We start from the raw sequence: 21,619 nt of genomic DNA, 5'->3' as shown, positions 1-21,619 counted from the left end.
GCAGTCTGTACTCGCCTATCAAAATCAGCTCCCTGTGCAGTGAGATAGACTGACCTAATGTTGAGCTGTAGATATGTACCTCACTCTGCAGTCTGTACTCGCCTTTCAAAATCAGCTCCCTGTACTGTGAGATAGACTGACCTAATGTTGAGCTGTAGATCTGTACCTCATTCTGCAGTCTGTACTCGCCTTTCAAAATCAGCTCCCTGTACTGTGAGATAGACTGACCTAATGTTGAGCTGTAGATCTGTACCTCATTCTGCAGTCTGTACTCGCCTTTCAAAATCAGCTCCCTGTACTGTGAGATAGACTGACCTAATGTTGAGCTGTAGATATGTACCTCACTCTGCAGTCTTGTCTCGCCTATCAAAATCAGCTCCCTGTGCTGTGAGATAGACTGACCTAATGTTGAGCTGTAGATCTGTACCTCATTCTGCAGTCTGTACTCGCCTTTCAAAATCAGCTCCCTGTACTGTGAGATAGACTGACCTAATGTTGAGCTGTAGATATGTACCTCACTCTGCAGTCTGTATGCGCCTATCAAAATCAGATCCCTGTGCTGTGCAGTGTGATAGACTGACCTAATGTTGAGTTGTAGATCTGTACCTCACTCTGCAGTCTGTACGCGCCTATCAAAATCAGCTCCCTCTGTTGTGCAGTGAGATAGACTGACCTAATGTTTAGCTGTAGATCTGTACCTCACTCTGCAGACTGTACGCGCCTATCAAAATCAGCTCCCTGTGCTGTGAGATAGACTGACCTAATGTTGAGATGTAGATATGTACCTCACTCTGCAGTCTGTACTCGCCTATCAAAATCAGCTCCCTGTGCTGTGAGATAGACTGACCTAATGTTGAGCTGTAGATCTGTACCTCACTCTGCAGTCTGTACTCACCTTTCAAAATCAGCTCCCTGTACTGTGAGATAGACTGACCTAATGTTGAGCTGTAGATATGTACCTCACTCTGCAGTCTGTACTCGCCTATCAAAATCAGCTCCCTGTGCTGTGAGATAGACTGACCTAATGTTGAGCTGTAGATCTGTACCTCACTCTGCAGTCTGTACGCGCCTATCAAAATCAGCTCCCTGTGCTGTGCAGTGAGATAGACTGACCTAATGTTGAGTTGTAGATCTGTACCTCACTCTGCAGTCTGTACGCGCCTATCAAAATCAGCTCCCTCTGTTGTGCAGTGAGATAGACTCACCTAATGTTGAGTTGTAGATCTGTACCTCACTCTGCAGTCTGTACGCGCCTTTCAAAATCAGCTCCCTCTGTTGTGCAGTGAGATAGACTGACCTAATGTTGAGCTGTAGATCTGTACCTCACACTGCAGTCTGTACTCACCTATCAAATTCAGCTCCCTGTGCTGTGCAGTGAGATAGACTGACCTAATGTTGAGCTGTAGATCTGTACCTCACTCTGCAGTCTGTACGTGCCTATCGAAATCAGCTCCCTGTGCTGTGAGATAGACTGACCTAATGTTGACCTGTAGATATGTACCTCACTCTGCAGTCTGTACTCGCCTATCAAAATCAGCTCCCTGTGCTGTGAGATAGACTGACCTAATGTTGAGCTGTAGATCTGTACCTCACTCTGCAGTCTGTACGCGCATATCAAAATCAGCTCCCTGTACTGTGAGATAGACTGACCTAATGTTGAGCTGTAGATCTGTACCTCACACTGCAGTCTGTACTCACCTATCAAATTATGCTCCCTGTGCTGTGCATTGTGATAGACTGACCTAATGTTGAGTTGTAGATCTGTACCTCACTCTGCAGTCTGTACGCGCCTATCAAAATCAGCTCCCTCTGTTGTGCAGTGAGATAGACTGACCTAATGTTTAGCTGTAGATCTGTACCTCACTCTGCAGTCTGTACGCGCCTATCAAAATCAGCTCCCTGTGCTGTGAGATAGACTCACCTAATGTTGAGATGTAGATCTGTACCTCACACTGCAGTCTGTACGCGCCTATCAAAATCAGCTCCCTGTGCTGTGAGATAGACTGACCTAATGTTGAGCTGTAGATATGTACCTCACACTGCAGTCTGTATGCGCCTATCAAAATCAGCTCCCTGTGCTGTGCAGAGAGATAGACTGACCTAATGTTGAGTTGTAGATCTGTACCTCACTCTACAGTCTGTACTCACTTTTCAAAATCAGCTCCCTGTACTGTGAGATAGACTGACCTAATGTTGAGCTGTAGATATGTACCTCACTCTGCAGTCTGTACTCGCCTATCAAAATCAGCTCCCTGTGCTGTGAGATAGACTGACCTAATGTTGAGCTGTAGATCTGTACCTCACTCTGCAGTCTGTACTCGCCTATCAAAATCAGCTCCCTGTGCAGTGAGATAGACTGACCTAATGTTGAGCTGTAGATATGTACCTCACTCTGCAGTCTGTACTCGCCTATCAAAATCAGCTCCCTGTGCTGTGAGATAGACTGACCTAATGTTGAGCTGTAGATCTGTACCTCACTCTGCAGTCTGTACTCGCCTTTCAAAATCAGCTCCCTGTACTGTGAGATAGACTGACCTAATGTTGAGCTGTAGATATGTACCTCACTCTGCAGTCTGTACTCGCCTATCAAAATCAGCTCCCTGTGCTGTGAGATAGACTGACCTAATGTTTAGCTGTAGATCTGTACCTCACTCTGCAGACTGTACGCGCCTATCAAAATCAGCTCCCTGTGCTGTGAGATAGACTGACCTAATGTTGAGATGTAGATATGTACCTCATTCTGCAGTCTGTACTCGCCTATCAAAATCAGCTCCCTGTGCTGTGAGATAGACTGACCTAATGTTGAGCTGTAGATCTGTACCTCACTCTGCAGTCTGTACTCACCTTTCAAAATCAGCTCCCTGTACTGTGAGATAGACTGACCTAATGTTGAGCTGTAGATATGTACCTCACTCTGCAGTCTGTACTCGCCTATCAAAATCAGCTCCCTGTGCTGTGAGATAGACTGACCTAATGTTGAGCTGTAGATCTGTACCTCACTCTGCAGTCTGTACGCGCCTATCAAAATCAGCTCCCTGTGCTGTGCAGTGAGATAGACTGACCTAATGTTGAGTTGTAGATCTGTACCTCACTCTGCAGTCTGTACGCGCCTATCAAAATCAGCTCCCTCTGTTGTGCAGTGAGATAGACTCACCTAATGTTGAGTTGTAGATCTGTACCTCACTCTGCAGTCTGTACGCGCCTTTCAAAATCAGCTCCCTCTGTTGTGCAGTGAGATAGACTGACCTAATGTTGAGCTGTAGATCTGTACCTCACTCTGCAGTCTGTACGTGCCTATCGAAATCAGCTCCCTGTGCTGTGAGATAGACTGACCTAATGTTGACCTGTAGATATGTACCTCACTCTGCAGTCTGTACTCGCCTATCAAAATCAGCTCCCTGTGCTGTGAGATAGACTGACCTAATGTTGAGCTGTAGATCTGTACCTCACTCTGCAGTCTGTACGCGCATATCAAAATCAGCTCCCTGTACTGTGAGATAGACTGACCTAATGTTGAGCTGTAGATCTGTACCTCACACTGCAGTCTGTACTCACCTATCAAATTATGCTCCCTGTGCTGTGCAGTGTGATAGACTGACCTAATGTTGAGTTGTAGATCTGTACCTCACTCTGCAGTCTGTACGCGCCTATCAAAATCAGCTCCCTCTGTTGTGCAGTGAGATAGACTGACCTAATGTTTAGCTGTAGATCTGTACCTCACTCTGCAGTCTGTACGCGCCTATCAAAATCAGCTCCCTGTGCTGTGAGATAGACTCACCTAATGTTGAGATGTAGATCTGTACCTCACACTGCAGTCTGTACGCGCCTATCAAAATCAGCTCCCTGTGCTGTGAGATAGACTGACCTAATGTTGAGCTGTAGATATGTACCTCACACTGCAGTCTGTATGCGCCTATCAAAATCAGCTCCCTGTGCTGTGCAGAGAGATAGACTGACCTAATGTTGAGTTGTAGATCTGTACCTCACTCTACAGTCTGTACTCACTTTTCAAAATCAGCTCCCTGTACTGTGAGATAGACTGACCTAATGTTGAGCTGTAGATATGTACCTCACTCTGCAGTCTGTACTCGCCTATCAAAATCAGCTCCCTGTGCTGTGAGATAGACTGACCTAATGTTGAGCTGTAGATCTGTACCTCACTCTGCAGTCTGTACTCGCCTATCAAAATCAGCTCCCTGTGCAGTGAGATAGACTGACCTAATGTTGAGCTGTAGATATGTACCTCACTCTGCAGTCTGTACTCGCCTATCAAAATCAGCTCCCTGTGCTGTGAGATAGACTGACCTAATGTTGAGCTGTAGATCTGTACCTCACTCTGCAGTCTGTACTCGCCTTTCAAAATCAGCTCCCTGTACTGTGAGATAGACTGACCTAATGTTGAGCTGTAGATATGTACCTCACTCTGCAGTCTGTACTCGCCTATCAAAATCAGCTCCCTGTGCTGTGAGATAGACTGACCTAATGTTGAGCTGTAGATATGTACCTCACTCTGCAGTCTGTACGCGCCTATCAAAATCAGATCCCTGTACTGTGAGATAGACTGACCTAATGTTGAGTTGTAGATCTGTACCTCACTCTGCAGTCTGTACGCGCCTATCAAAATCAGCTCCCTCTGTTGTGCAGTGAGATAGACTGACCTAATGTTGAGATGTAGATCTGTACCTCACACTGCAGTCTGTACGCGCCTATCAAAATCAGCTCCCTGTGCTGTGCAGTGAGATAGACTGACCTAATGTTGAGCTGTAGATCTGTACCTCACTCTGCAGTCTGTACTCGCCTATCAAAATCAGCTCCCTGTGCTGTGAGATAGACTGACCTAATGTTGAGCTGTAGATCTGTACCTCACTCTGCAGTCTGTACTCACCTTTCAAAATCAGCTCCCTGTACTGTGAGATAGACTGACCTAATGTTGAGCTGTAGATATGTACCTCACTCTGCAGTCTGTACTCGCCTATCAAAATCAGCTCCCTGTGCTGTGAGATAGACTGACCTAATGTTGAGTTGTAGATCTGTACCTCACTCTGCAGTCTGTACGCGCCTTTCAAAATCAGCTCCCTCTGTTGTGCAGTGAGATAGACTGACCTAATGTTGAGCTGTAGATCTGTACCTCACACTGCAGTCTGTACTCACCTATCAAATTCAGCTCCCTGTGCTGTGCAGTGAGATAGACTGACCTAATGTTGAGCTGTAGATCTGTACCTCACTCTGCAGTCTGTACGCGCCTATCGAAATCAGCTCCCTGTGCTGTGAGATAGACTGACCTAATTTTGAGCTGTAGATCTGTACCTCACTCTGCAGTCTGTACGCGCATATCAAAATCAGCTCCCTGTACTGTGAGATAGACTGACCTAATGTTGAGCTGTAGATATGTACCTCACTCTGCAGTCTGTACTCGCCTATCAAAATCAGCTCCCTGTGCTGTGAGATAGACTGACCTAATGTTGAGCTGTAGATCTGTACCTCACTCTGCAGTCTGTACGCGCCTATCAAAATCAGCTCCCTGTGCTGTGAGATAGACTGACCTAATGTTGAGCTGTAGATCTGTACCTCACTCTGCAGTCTCTACGCGCCTATCGAAATCAGCTCCCTGTGCTGTGAGATAGACTGACCTAATTTTGAGCTGTAGATCTGTACCTCACTCTGCAGTCTGTACGCGCATATCAAAATCAGCTCCCTGTACTGTGAGATAGACTGACCTAATGTTGAGCTGTAGATCTGTACCTCACACTGCAGTCTGTACTCACCTATCAAATTATGCTCCCTGTGCTGTGCAGTGAGATAGACTGACCTAATGTTGAGCTGTAGATCTGTACCTCACTCTGCAGTCTGTACGCGCCTATCGAAATCAGCTCCCTGTGCTGTGAGATAGACTGACCTAATTTTGAGCTGTAGATCTATACCTCACTCTGCAGTCTGTACGCGCATATCAAAATCAGCTCCCTGTACTGTGAGATAGACTGACCTAATGTTGAGCTGTAGATATGTACCTCACTCTGCAGTCTGTACTCGCCTATCAAAATCAGCTCCCTGTGCAGTGAGATAGACTGACCTAATGTTTAGCTGTAGATCTGTACCTCACTCTACAGTCTGTACTCGCTTTTCAAAATCAGCTCCTTGTACTGTGAGATAGACTGACCTAATGTTGAGCTGTAGATATGTACCTCACTCTGCAGTCTGTACTCGCCTATCAAAATCAGCTCCCTGTGCTGTGAGATAGACTGACCTAATGTTGAGCTGTAGATCTGTACCTCACTCTGCAGCCTGTACTCGCCTTTCAAAATCAGCTCCCTGTACTGTGAGATAGACTGACCTAATGTTGAGCTGTAGATATGTACCTCACTCTGCAGTCTGTACTCGCCTATCAAAATCAGCTCCCTGTGCTGTGAGATAGACTGACCTAATGTTGAGCTGTAGATCTGTACCTCATTCTGCAGTCTGTACTCGCCTTTCAAAATCAGCTCCCTGTACTGTGAGATAGACTGACCTAATGTTGAGCTGTAGATATGTACCTCACTCTGCAGTCTGTATGCGCCTATCAAAATCAGATCCCTGTGCTGTGCAGTGTGATAGACTGGCCTAATGTTTAGCTGTAGATCTGTACCTCACTCTGCAGTCTGTACTCGCCTATCAAAATCAGCTCCCTGTGCTGTGAGATAGACTGACCTAATGTTGAGCTGTAGATATGTACCTCACTCTGCAGTCTGTACTCGCCTATCAAAATCAGCTCCCTGTGCTGTGAGATAGACTGACCTAATGTTGAGCTGTAGATCTGTACCTCACTCTGCAGTCTGTACGCGCCTATCAAAATCAGCTCCCTGTGCTGTGCAGTGAGATAGACTGACCTAATGTTGAGTTGTAGATCTGTACCTCACTCTGCAGTCTGTACGCGCCTATCAAAATCAGCTCCCTCTGTTGTGCAGTGAGATAGACTGACCTAATGTTGAGATGTAGATCTGTACCTCACACTGCAGTCTGTACGCGCCTATCAAAATCAGCTCCCTGTGCTGTGCAGTGAGATAGACTGACCTAATGTTGAGCTGTAGATCTGTACCTCACTCTGCAATCTGTACTCGCCTATCGAAATCAGCTCCCTGTGCTGTGAGATAGACTGACCTAATGTTGAGCTGTAGATCTGTACCTCACTCTGCAGTCTGTACTCACCTTTCAAAATCAGCTCCCTGTACTGTGAGATAGACTGACCTAATGTTGAGCTGTAGATCTGTACCTCACTCTGCAGTCTGTACGCGCCTATCAAAATCAGCTCCCTGTGCTGTGCAGTGAGATAGACTGACCTAATGTTGAGCTGTAGATCTGTACCTCACTCTGCAGTCTGTACGCGCCTATCGAAATCAGCTCCCTGTGATGTGAGATAGACTGACCTAATTTTGAGCTGTAGATCTGTACCTCACTCTGCAGTCTGTACGCGCATATCAAAATCAGCTCCCTGTACTGTGAGATAGACTGACCTAATGTTGAGCTGTAGATCTGTACCTCACACTGCAGTCTGTACTCACCTATCAAATTATGCTCCCTGTGCTGTGCAGTGAGATAGACTGACCTAATGTTGAGCTATAGATCTGTACCTCACTCTGCAGTCTGTAAGCGCCTATCGAAATCAGCTCCCTGTGCTGTGAGATAGACTGACCTAATTTTGAGCTGTAGATCTGTACCTCACTCTGCAGTCTGTACGCGCATATCAAAATCAGCTCCCTGTACTGTGAGATAGACTGACCTAATGTTGAGCTGTAGATATGTACCTCACTCTGCAGTCTGTACTCGCCTATCAAAATCAGCTCCCTGTGCAGTGAGATAGACTGACCTAATGTTGAGCTGTAGATATGTACCTCACTCTGCAGTCTGTACTCGCCTATCAAAATCAGCTCCCTGTGTTTTGAGATAGACTGACCTAATGTTGAGCTGTAGATCTGTACCTCACTCTGCAGTCTGTACGCGCCTATCAAAATCTGCTCCCTGTGCTGTGAGATAGACTGACCTAATGTTGAGCTGTAGATCTGTACCTCACTCTGCAGTCTGTACTCGCCTTTCAAAATCAGCTCCCTGTACTGTGAGATAGACTGACCTGATGTTGAGCTGTAGATATGTACCTCACTCTACAGTCTGTACTTGCCTATCAAAATCAGCACCCTGTGCTGTGAGATAGACTGACCTAATGTTGAGCTGTAGATCTGTACCTCACTCTGCAGTCTGTACTCACCTATCAAATTCAGCTCATTGTGCTGTGCAGTGAGATAGACTGACCTAATGTTGAGCTGTAGATCTGTACCTCACTCTGCAGTCTGTACGCGCCTATCGAAATCAGCTCCCTGTGCTGTGAGATAGACTGACCTAATTTTGAGCTGTAGATCTGTACCTCACTCTGCAGTCTGTACTCGCCTATCAAAATCAGCTCCCTGTGCTGTGCAGTGAGATAGACTGACCTAATGTTGAGCTGTAGATCTATACCTCACTCTGCAGTCTGTACTCGCCTATCAAAATCAGCTTCCTGTGCAGTGAGATAGACTGACCTAATGTTGAGCTGTAGATATGTACCTCACTCTGCAGTCTGTACTCGCCTATCAAAATCAGCTCCCTGTGCTGTGAGATAGACTGACCTAATGTTGAGCTGTAGATCTGTACCTCACTCTGCAGTCTGTACTCGCCTTTCAAAATCAGCTCCCTGTACTGTGAGATAGACTGACCTAATGTTGAGCTGTAGATATGTACCTCACTCTGCAGTCTGTATGCGCCTATCAAAATCAGCTCCCTGTGCTGTGAGATAGACTCACCTAATGTTGAGATGTAGATCTGTACCTCACTCTGCAGTCTGTACGCGCCTATCAAAATCAGCTCCCTGTGCTGTGAGATAGACTGACCTAATGTTGAGATGTAGATATGTACCTCACTCTGCAGTCTGTACTCGCCTATCAAAATCAGCTCCCTGTGCTGTGAGATAGACTGACCTAATGTTGAGCTGTAGATCTGTACCTCACTCTGCAGTCTGTACTCACCTTTCAAAATCAGCTCCCTGTACTGTGAGATAGACTGACCTAATGTTGAGCTGTAGATATGTACCTCACTCTGCAGTCTGTACTCGCCTATCAAAATCAGCTCCCTGTGCTGTGAGATAGACTCACCTAATGTTGAGATGTAATTCTGTACCTCACTCTGCAGTCTGTACGCGCCTATCAAAATCAGCTCCCTGTGCTGTGAGATAGACTGACCTAATGTTGAGCTGTAGATCTGTACCTCACTCTGCAGTCTGTACTAACCTTTCAAAATCAGCTCCCTGTACTGTGAGAGAGACTGACCTAATGTTGAGCTGTAGATCTGTACCTCACTCTGCAGTCTGTACGCGCCTATCGAAATCAGCTCCCTGTGCTGTGAGATAGACTGACCTAATTTTGAGCTGTAGATCTGTACCTCACTCTGCAGTCTGTATGCGCATATCAAAATCAGCTCCCTGTGCTGTGCAGTGAGATAGACTGACCTAATGTTGAGCTGTAGATCTGTACCTCACTCTGCAGTCTGTACTCACCTTTCAAAATCAGCTCCCTGTACTGTGAGATAGACTGACCTAATGTTGAGCTGTAGATCTGTACCTCACTCTGCAGTCTGTACTCGTCTATCAAAATCAGCTCCCTGTGCAGTGAGATAGACTGACCTAATGTTGAGCTGTAGATATGTACCTCACTCTGCAGTCTGTACTCACCTATCAAAATCAGCTCCCTGTGCTGTGAGATAGACTGACCTAATGTTGAGCTGTAGATCTGTACCTCACTCTGCAGTCTGTACTCGCCTTTCAAAATCAGCTCCCTGTACTGTGAGATAGACTGACCTAATGTTGAGCTGTAGATCTGTACCTCACTCTGCAGTCTGTACTCACCTTTCAAAATCAGCTCCCTGTACTGTGAGAGAGACTGACCTAATGTTGAGCTGTAGATATGTACCTCACTCTGCAGTCTGTACTCGCCTATCAAAATCAGCTCCCTGTGCTGTGAGATAGACTGACCTAATGTTGAGCTGTAGATCTGTACCTCACTCTGCAGTCTGTACGCGCCTATCGAAATCAGCTCCCTGTGCTGTGAGATAGACTGACCTAATGTTGAGCTGTAGATCTGTACCTCACTCTGCAGTCTGTACTCGCCTATCAAAATCAGCTCCCTGTGCTGTGAGATAGACTGACCTAATGTTGAGCTGTAGATATGTACCTCACTCTGCAGTCTGTACGCGCATATCAAAATCAGCTCCCTGTGCTGTGCAGTGAGATAGACTGACCTAATGTTGAGCTGTAGATCTGTACCTCACTCTGCAGTCTGTACTCACCTTTCAAAATCAGCTCCCTGTACTGTGAGATAGACTGACCTAATGTTGAGCTGTAGATATGTACCTCACTCTGCAGTCTGTACTCGCCTATCAAAATCATCTCCCTGTGCTGTGAGATAGACTGACCTAATGTTGAGCTGTAGATCTGTACCTCACTCTGCAGTCTGTACTCGCCTATCAAAATCAGCTCCCTGTGCAATGAGATAGACTGACCTAATGTTGAGCTGTAGATATGTACCTCACTCTGCAGTCTGTACTCGCCTATCAAAATCAGCTCCCTGTGCTGTGAGATAGACTGACCTAATGTTGAGCTGTAGATCTGTACCTCACTCTGCAGTCTGTACTCGCCTTTCAAAATCAGCTCCCTGTACTGTGAGATAGACTGACCTAATGCTGAGCTGTAGATATGTACCTCACTCTGCAGTCTGTATGCGCCTATCAAAATCAGCTCCCTGTGCTGTGCAGTGTGATAGACTGACGTAATGTTGAGTTGTAGATCTGTACCTCACTCTGCAGTCTGTACGCGGCTTTCAAAATCAGCTCCCTATGTTGTGCAGTGAGATAGACTGACCTACTGTTGAGCTCTAGTTCTGTACCTCACTCTGCAGTCTGTACTCAACTATCTAATCCAGCTCCTTGTGCTGTGCAGTGAGATAGACTGACCTAATGTTGAGCTGTAGATATGTACCTCACTCTGCAGTCTGTACGCGCCTATCGAAATCAGCTCCCTGTGCTGTGAGATAGACTGACCTAATTTTGAGCTGTAGATCTGTACCTCACTCTGCAGTCTGTACGCGCCTATCAAAATCTGCTCCCTGTGCTGTGAGATAGACTGACCTAATGTTGAGCTGTAGATCTGTACCTCACTCTGCAGTCTGTACGCGCCTATCGAAATCAGCTCCCTGTGCTGTGAGATAGACTGACCTAATTTTGAGCTGTAGATCTGTACCTCACTCTGCAGTCTGTACGCGCCTATCAAAATCAGCTCCCTGTGCTGTGCAGTGAGATAGACTGACCAAATGTTGAGCTGTAGATCTGTACCTCACTCTGCAGTCTGTACGCGCCTATCAAAATCTGCTCCCTGTGCTGTGAGATAGACTGACCTAATGTTGAGCTGTAGATATGTACATCACTCTGCAGTCTGTACGCGCCTATCAAAATCTGCTCCCTGTGCTGTGAGATAGACTGACCTAATGTTGAGCTGTAGATATGTACCTCACTCTGCAGTCTGTACTCGCCTATCAAAGTCAGCTCCCTGTGCTGTGAGATAGACTGACCTAATGTTGAGATGTAGATATGTACCTCACTCTGCAGTCTGTACTCGCCTATCAAAATCAGCTCCCTGTGCTGTGAGATAGACTGACCTAATGTTGAGCTGTAGATATGTACCTCACTCTGCAGTCTGTACTCGCCTATCAAAATCAGCTCCCTGTGCAGTGAGATAGACTGACCTAATGTTGAGTTGTAGATATGTACCTCACTCTGCAGTCTGTACGCGCCTATCAAAATCTGCTCCCTGTGCTGTGAGATAGACTGACCTAATGTTGAGATGTAGATCTGTACCTCACTCTGCACTCTGTACGCGCATATCAAAATCAGCTCCCTGTGCTGTGCAGTGAGATAGACTGACCAAATGTTGAGCTGTAGATCTGTACCTCACTCTGCAGTCTGTACGCGCCTATCAAAATCTGCTCCCTGTGCTGTGAGATAGACTGACCTAATGTTGAGCTGTAGATATGTACCTCACTCTGCAGTCTGTACTCGCCTATCAAAGTCAGCTCCCTGTGCTGTGAGATAGACTGACCTAATGTTGAGATGTAGATATGTACCTCACTCTGCAGTCTGTACTCGCCTATCAAAATCAGCTCCCTGTGCTGTGAGATAGACTGACCTAATGTTGAGCTGTAGATCTGTACCTCACTCTGCAGTCTGTACTCACCTTTCAAAATCAGCTCCCTGTACTGTGAGATAGACTGACCTAATGTTGAGCTGTAGATATGTACCTCACTCTGCAGTCTGTACTCGCCTATCAAAATCAGCTCCCTGTGCTGTGAGATAGACTCACCTAATGTTGAGATGTAATTCTGTACCTCACTCTGCAGTCTGTACGCGCCTATCAAAATCAGCTCCCTGTGCTGTGAGATAGACTGACCTAATGTTGAGATGTAGATATGTACCTCACTCTGCAGTCTGTACTCTCCTATAAAAATCAGCTCCCTGTGCTGTGAGATAGACTGACCTAATGTTGAGCTGTAGATCTGTACCTCACTCTGCAGTCTGTACTCACCTTTCAAAATCAGCTCCCTGTACTGTGAGAGAGACTGACCTAATGTTGAGCTGTAGATATGTACCTCACTCTGCAGTCTGTACTCGCCTATCAAAATCAGCTCCCTGTGCTGTGAGATAGACTGACCTAATGTTGAGCTGTAGATCTGTACCTCACTCTGCAGTCTGTACGCGCCTATCGAAATCAGCTCCCTGTGCTGTGAGATAGACTGACCTAATTTTGAGCTGTAGATCTGTACCTCACTCTGCAGTCTGTACGCGCATATCAAAATCAGCTCCCTGTGCTGTGCAGTGAGATAGACTGACCTAATGTTGAGCTGGAGATCTGTACCTCACTCTGCAGTCTGTACTCACCTTTCAAAATCAGCTCCCTGTACTGTGAGATAAACTGACCTAATGTTGAGCTGTAGATATGTACCTCACTCTGCAGTCTGTACTCACCTTTCAAAATCAGCTCCCTGTACTGTGAGAGAGACTGACCTAATGTTGAGCTGTAGATCTGTACCTCACTCTGCAGTCTGTACTCGCCTTTCAAAATCAGCTCCCTGTACTGTGAGACAGACTGACCTAATGTTGAGCTGTAGATATGTACCTCACTCTGCAGTCTGTATGCGCCTATCAAAATCAGCTCCCTGTGCTGTGCAGTGTGATAGACTGACCTAATGTTGAGTTGTAGATCTGTACCTCACTCTGCAGTCTGTACGCGCCTTTCAAAATCAGCTCCCTCTGTTGTGCAGTGAGATAGACTGACCTAATGTTGAGCTGTAGATATGTACCTCACTCTGCAGTCTGTATGATAGACTGACCTACTGTTGAGCTGTAGATCTGTACCTCACTCTGCAGTCTGTACTCAACTATCAAATTCAGCTCCTTGTGCTGTGCAGTGAGATAGACTGACCTAATGTTGAGCTGTAGATCTGTACCTCACTCTGCAGTCTGTACGCGCCTATCGAAATCAGCTCCCTGTGCTGTGAGATAGACTGACCAAATGTTGAGCTGTAGATCTGTACCGCACTCTGCAGTCTGTACTCGCCTATCAAAATCAGCTCCCTGTGCTGTGAGATAGACTGACCTAATTTTGAGCTGTAGATCTGTACCTCACTCTGCAGTCTGTACGCGCATATCAAAATCAGCTCCCTGTACTGTGAGATAGACTGACCTAATGTTGAGCTGTAGATATGTACCTCACTCTGCAGTCTGTACTCGCCTATCAAAATCAGCTCCCTGTGCTGTGAGATAGACTGACCTAATGTTGAGCTGTAGATCTGTACCTCACTCTGCAGTCTGTACGCGCCTATCAAAATCTGCTCCCTGTGCTGTGAGATAGACTGACCTAATGTTGAGCTGTAGATCTGTACCTCACTCTGCAGTCTGTACTCGCCTTTCAAAATCAGCTCCCTGTACTGTGAGATAGACTGACCTGATGTTGAGCTGTAGATATGTACCTCACTCTGCAGTCTGTACTTGCCTATCAAAATCAGCTCCCTGTGCTGTGATATAGACTGACCTAATGTTGAGCTGTAGATCTGTACCTCACTCTGCAGTCTGTACTCACCTATCAAATTCAGCTCCTTGTGCTGTGCAGTGAGATAGACTGACCTAATGTTGAGTTGTAGTTCTGTACCTCACTCTGCAGTCTGTACGCGCCTGTCAAAATCAGCTCCCTCTGTTGTGCAGTGAGATAGACTGACCTAATGTTGAGCTGTAGATCTGTACCTCACTCTGCAGTCTGTACTCACCTATCAAAATCAGCTCCCTGTGCTGTGCAGTGAGATACACTGACCTAATGTTTAGCTGTAGATCTGTACCTCACTCTGCAGTCTGTACTCGCCTATCAAAATCAGCTCCCTGTGCTGTGAGATAGACTGACCTAATGTTGAGCTGTAGATCTGTACCTCATTCTGCAGTCTGTACTCACCTTTCAAAATCAGCTCCCTGTACTGTGAGATAGACTGACCTAATGTTGAGCTGTAGATCTGTACCTCACTCTTCAGTCTGTACGCGCCTATCGAAATCAGCTCCCTGTGGTGTGAGATAGACTGACCTAATTTTGAGCTGTAGATCTGTACCTCACTCTGCAGTCTGTACGCGCATATCAAAATCAGCTCCCTGTACTGTGAGATAGACTGACCTAATGTTGAGCTGTAGATATGTACCTCACTCTGCAGTCTGTACTCGCCTATCAAAATCAGCTCCCTGTGCAGTGAGATAGACTGACCTAATGTTGAGCTGTAGATATGTACCTCACTCTGCAGTCTGTACTCGCCTATCAAAATCAGCTCCCTGTGCTGTGAGATAGACTGACCTAATGTTGAGCTGTAGATCTGTACCTCACTCTGCAGTCTGTACGCGCCTATCAAAATCTGCTCCCTGTGCCGTGAGATAGACTGACCTAATGTTGAGCTGTAGATCTGTACCTCATTCTGCAGTCTGTACTCGCCTTTCAAAATCAGCTCCTTGTACTGTGAGATAGACTGACCTGATGTTGAGCTGTAGATATGTACCTCACTCTGCAGTCTGTACTTGCCTATCAAAATCAGCTCCCTGTGCTGTGAGATAGACTGACCTAATGTTGAGCTGTAGATCTGTACCTCACTCTGCAGTCTGTACGCGCCTATCGAAATCAGCTCCCTGTGCTGTGAGATAGACTGACCTAATTTTGAGCTGTAGATCTGTACCTCACTCTGCAGTCTGTACGCGCATATCAAAATCAGCTCCCTGTGCTGTGCAGTGAGATAGACTGACCAAATGTTGAGCTGTAGATCTGTACCGCATTCTGCGGTCTGTACTCGCCTATCAAAATCAGCTCCCTGTGCTGTGAGATAGACTGACCTAATGTTGAGCTGTAGATATGTACCTCACTCTGCAGTCTGTACTCACCTATCAAAATCAGCTCCCTGTGCTGTGAGATAGACTGACCTAATGTTGAGCTGTAGATCTGTACCTCACTCTGCAGTCTGTACACACCTTTCAAAATCAGCTCCCTCTGTTGTGCAGTGAGATAGACTGACCTAATGTTGAGCTGTAGATATGTACCTCACTCTGCAGTCTGTACTCACCTTTCAAAATCAGCTCCCTGTGCTGTGAGATAGACTGACCTAATGTTGAGCTGTAGATCTGTACCTCATTCTGCAGTCTGTACGCGCCTATCAAAATCAGCTCCCTGTGCTGTGAGATAGACTCACCTAATGTTGAGATATAGATCTGTACCTCACTCTGCAGTCTGTACTCGCCTATCAAAATCAGCTCCCATTGCTGTGAGATAGACTGACCTAATGTTGAGCTGTAGATCTGTACCTCACTCTGCAGTCTGTACTCACCTTTCAAAATCAGCTCCCTGTACTGTGAGATAGACTGACCTAATGTTGAGCTGTAGATCTGTACCTCACTCTTCAGTCTGTACGCGCCTATCGAAATCAGCTCCCTGTGGTGTGAGATAGACTGACCTAATGTTGAGCTGTAGATATGTACCTCACTCTGCAGTCTGTACTCGCCTATCAAAATCAGCTCCCTGTGCAGTGAGATAGACTGACCTAATGTTGAGCTGTAGATCTGTACCTCACTCTGCAGTCTGTACGCGCCTATCAAAATCTGCTCCCTGTGCTGTGAGATAGACTGACCTAATGTTGAGCTGTAGATCTGTACCTCACTCTGCAGTCTGTACTCGCCTTTCAAAATCAGCTCCCTGTACTGTGAGATAGACTGACCTGATGTTGAGCTGTAGATATGTACCTCACTCTGCAGTCTGTACTTGCCTATCAAAATCAGCTCCCTGTGCTGTGATATAGACTGACCTAATGTTGAGCTGTAGATCTGTACCTCACTCTGCAGTCTGTACTCACCTATCAAATTCAGCTCCTTGTGCTGTGCAGTGAGATAGACTGACCTAATGTTGAGTTGTAGTTCTGTACCTCACTCTGCAGTCTGTACGCGCCTGTCAAAATCAGCTCCCTCTGTTGTGCAGTGAGATAGACTGACCTAATGTTGAGCTGTAGATCTGTACCTCACTCTGCAGTCTGTACTCACCTATCAAAATCAGCTCCCTGTGCTGTGAGATAGACTGACCTAATGTTGAGCTGTAGATCTGTACCTCATTCTGCAGTCTGTACGCGCCTATCAAAATCAGCTCCCTGTGCTGTGAGATAGACTCACCTAATGTTGAGATATAGATCTGTACCTCACTCTGCAGTCTGTACTCGCCTATCAAAATCAGCTCCCATTGCTGTGAGATAGACTGACCTAATGTTGAGCTGTAGATCTGTACCTCACTCTGCAGTCTGTACTCACCTTTCAAAATCAGCTCCCTGTACTGTGAGATAGACTGACCTAATGTTGAGCTGTAGATCTGTACCTCACTCTTCAGTCTGTACGCGCCTATCGAAATCAGCTCCCTGTGGTGTGAGATAGACTGACCTAATGTTGAGCTGTAGATATGTACCTCACTCTGCAGTCTGTACTCGCCTATCAAAATCAGCTCCCTGTGCAGTGAGATAGACTGACCTAATGTTGAGCTGTAGATATGTACCTCACTCTGCAGTCTGTACTCGCCTATCAAAATCAGCTCCCTGTGCTGTGAGATAGACTGACCTAATGTTGAGCTGTAGATCTGTACCTCACTCTGCAGTCTGTACGCGCCTATCAAAATCTGCTCCCTGTGCTGTGAGATAGACTGACCTAATGTTGAGCTGTAGATCTGTACCTCATTCTGCAGTCTGTACTCGCCTTTCAAAATCAGCTCCTTGTACTGTGAGATAGACTGACCTGATGTTGAGCTGTAGATATGTACCTCACTCTGCAGTCTGTACTTGCCTATCAAAATCAGCTCCCTGTGCTGTGAGATAGACTGACCTAATGTTGAGCTGTAGATCTGTACCTCACTCTGCAGTCTGTACGCGCCTATCGAAATCAGCTCCCTGTGCTGTGAGATAGACTGACCTAATTTTGAGCTGTAGATCTGTACCTCACTCTGCAGTCTGTACGCGCATATCAAAATCAGCTCCCTGTGCTGTGCAGTGAGATAGACTGACCAAATGTTGAGCTGTAGATCTGTACCGCATTCTGCGGTCTGTACTCGCCTATCAAAATCAGCTCCCTGTGCTGTGAGATAGACTGACCTAATGTTGAGCTGTAGATATGTACCTCACTCTGCAGTCTGTACTCACCTATCAAAATCAGCTCCCTGTGCTGTGAGATAGACTGACCTAATGTTGAGCTGTAGATCTGTACCTCACTCTGCAGTCTGTACACACCTTTCAAAATCAGCTCCCTCTGTTGTGCAGTGAGACTGACCTAATGTTGAGCTGTAGATCTGTGCCTCACTCTGCAGTCTGTACTCGCCTATCAAAATCAGCTCCCTGTGCTGTGAGATAGACTCACCTAATGTTGAGATGTAGATCTGTACCTCACTCTGCAGTCTGTACGTGCCTATCGAAATCAGCTCCCTGTGCTGTGAGATAGACTGACCTAATTTTGAGCTGTAGATCTGTACCTCACTCTGCACTCTGTACGCGCATATCAAAATCAGCTCCCTGTACTGTGAGATAGACTGACCTAATGTTGAGCTGTAGATATGTACCTCACTCTGCAGTCTGTACTCGCCTATCAAAATCAGCTCCCTGTGCTGTGAGATAGACTGACCTAATGTTGAGCTGTAGATCTGTACCTCACTCTGCAGTCTGTACGCGCCTATCAAAATCAGCTCCCTGTGCTGTGAGATAGACTGACCTAATGTTGAGCTGTAGATCTGTACCTCACTCTGCAGTCTGTACTCGCCTTTCAAAATCAGCTCCATGTACTGTGAGATAGACTGACCTAATGTTGAGCTGTAGATCTGTACCTCACTCTGCAGTCTGTACTCACCTATCAAAATCAGCTCCCTGTGCTGTGCAGTGAGACTGACCTAATGTTTAGCTGTAGATCTGTACCTCACTCTGCAGTCTGTACTCGCTTTTCAGAATCAGCTCCCTGTACTGTGAGATAGACTGACCTAATGTTGAGCTGTAGATCTGTGCCTCACTCTGCAGTCTGTACTCGCCTATCAAAATCAGCTCCCTGTGCTGTGAGATAGACTCGCCTAATGTTGAGATGTAGATCTGTACCTCACTCTGCAGTCTGTACGTGCCTATCGAAATCAGCTCCCTGTGCTGTGCAGTGAGATAGACTGACCTAATGTTGAGCTGTAGATCTGTACCTCACTCTGCAGTCTGTACTCACCTATCAAAATCAGCTCCCTGTGCTGTGAGATAGACTGACCTAATGTTGAGCTGTAGATATGTACCTCACTCTGCAGTCTGTACTCGCCTATCAAAATCAGCTCCCTGTGCTGTGAGATAGACTGACCTAATGTTGAGCTGTAGATCTGTACCTCACTCTGCAGTCTGTACGCGCCTATCAAAATCTGCTCCCTGTGCTGTGAGATAGACTGACCTAATGTTGAGCTGTAGATCTGTACCTCACTCTGCAGTCTGTATGCGCATATCAAAATCAGCTACCTGTGCTGTGCAGTGAGATAGACTGACCTAATGTTGAGTTGTAGATCTGTACCTCACTCTGCAGTATGTACGCGCCTTTCAAAATCAGCTCCCTGTGCTGTGCAGTGAGATAGACTGACATAATGTTTAGCTGTAGATCTGTACCTCACTCTGCAGTCTGTACTCGCTTTTCAAAATCAGCTCCCTGTACTGTGAGATAGACTGACCTAATGTTGAGCTGTAGATATGTACCTCACTCTGCAGTCTGTTCTCGCCTATCAAAATCAGCTCCCTGTGCTGTGAGATAGACTGACCTAATGTTGAGCTGTAGATCTGTACCTTTTTCTGCAGTCTGTACTCGCCTATCAAAATCAGCTCCCTGTGCTGTGCAGTGAGATAGACTGACCTAATGTTGAGCTGTAGATCTGTACCTCACTCTGCAGTCTGTATGCGCCTATCAAAATCAGCTCCCTGTGCTGTGAGATAGACTAACCTAATGTTGAGCTGTAGATCTGTACCTCACTCTGCAGTCTGTACGCGCCTATCAAAATCAGCTCCCTGTGCTGTGAGATAGACTGACCTAATATTGAGCTGTAGATCTGTACCTCACTCTGCAGTCTGTACGCGCCTATCGAAATCAGCTCCCTGTGCTGTGAGATAGACTGACCTAATGTTGAGCTGTAGATCTGTACCTCACTCGGCAGTCTGTACGCGCCTATCAAAATCTGCTCCCTGTGCTGTGAGATAGACTGACCTAATGTTGAGCTGTAGATCTGTACCTCACTCGGCAGTCTGTACGCGCCTATCAAAATCTGCTCCCTGTGCTGTGAGATAGACTGACCTAATGTTGAGCTGTAGATCTGTACCTCACTCTGCAGTCTGTACACACCTTTCAAAATCAGCTCCCTCTGTTGTGCAGTGAGATAGACTGACCTAATGTTGAGCTGTATATCTGTACCTCACTCTGCAGTCTGTACTCACCTATCAAAATCAGCTCCCTGTGCTGTGAGATAGACTGACCTAATGTTGAGCTGTAGATCTGTACCTCACTCGGCAGTCTGTACGCGCCTATCAAAATCTGCTCCCTGTGCTGTGAGATAGACTGACCTAATGTTGAGCTGTAGATCTGTACCTCACTCGGCAGTCTGTACGCGCCTATCAAAATCTGCTCCCTGTGCTGTGAGATAGACTGACCTAATGTTGAGCTGTAGATCTGTACCTCACTCTGCAGTCTGTACACACCTTTCAAAATCAGCTCCCTCTGTTGTGCAGTGAGATAGACTGACCTAATGTTGAGCTGTAGATCTGTACCTCACTCTGCAGTCTGTACTCACCTATCAAATTCAGCTCCTTGTGCTGTGCAGTGAGATAGACTGACCTAATGTTGAGCTGTAGATCTGTACCTCACTCTGCAGTCTGTACTCGCCTATCGAAATCAGCTCCCTGTGCTGTGAGATAGACTGACCTAATGTTGAGCTGTAGATCTGTACCTCACTCTGCAGTCTGTACGCGCCTATCAAAATCAGCTCCCTGTGCTGTGCAGTGAGATAGACTGACCTAATGTTGAGCTGTAGATCTGTACCTCACTCTGCAGTCTGTACTCACCTATCAAAATCAGCTCCCTGTGCTGTGAGATAGACTGACCTAATGTTGAGCTGTAGATCTGTACCTCACTCTGCAGTCTGTACGCGCCTTTCAAAATCATCTCCCTCTGTTGTGCAGTGAGATAGACTGACCTAATGTTGAGCTGTAGATCTGTACCTCTCTCTGCAGTCTGTACTCGCCTATCAAAATCAGCTCCCTGTGCTGTGCAGTGAGATAGACTGACCTAATGTTGAGCTGTAGATCTGTACCTCACTCTGCAGTCTGTACGCGCCTATCAAAATCAGCTCCCTGTGCTGTGCAGTGAGATAGACTGACCTAATGTTGAGCTGTAGATCTGTACCTCACTCTGCAGTCTGTACTCGCCTATAAAAATAAGCTCCCTGTGCTGTGAGATAGACTGACCTAATGTTGAGCTGTAGATCTGTACCTCACTCGGCAGTCTGTACGCGCCTATCAAAATCTGCTCCCTGTTCTGTGAGATAGACTGACCTAATGTTGAGCTGTAGATCTGTACCTCACTCTGCAGTCTGTACGCGCCTATCGAAATCAGCTCCCTGTGCTGTGAGATAGACTGACCTAATTTTGAGCTGTAGATCTGTACCTCACTCTGCAGTCTGTACACACCTTTCAAAATCAGCTCCCTCTGTTGTGCAGTGAGATAGACTGGCCTAATGTTGAGCTGTAGATCTGTACCTCACTCTGCAGTCTGTACGCGCCTATCGAAATCAGCTCCCTGTGCTGTGAGATAGACTGACCTAATTTTGAGCTGTAGATCTGTACCTCACTCTGCAGTCTGTACTCACCTATCAAATTCAGCTCCTTGTGCTGTGCAGTGAGATAGACTGACCTAATGTTGAGCTGTAGATCTGTACCTCACTCTGCAGTCTGTACGCGCCTATCGAAATCAGCTCCCT

The sequence above is a fragment of the Oncorhynchus clarkii genome, chromosome 18, assembly GCF_045791955.1.
Source record: "Oncorhynchus clarkii lewisi isolate Uvic-CL-2024 chromosome 18, UVic_Ocla_1.0, whole genome shotgun sequence".
In the NCBI taxonomy this organism is placed as follows: Eukaryota; Metazoa; Chordata; class Actinopteri; order Salmoniformes; family Salmonidae; genus Oncorhynchus; species Oncorhynchus clarkii.
The sequence above is the reverse complement of the archived record's forward strand: the minus strand, read 5'-3'. Positions refer to the sequence as shown.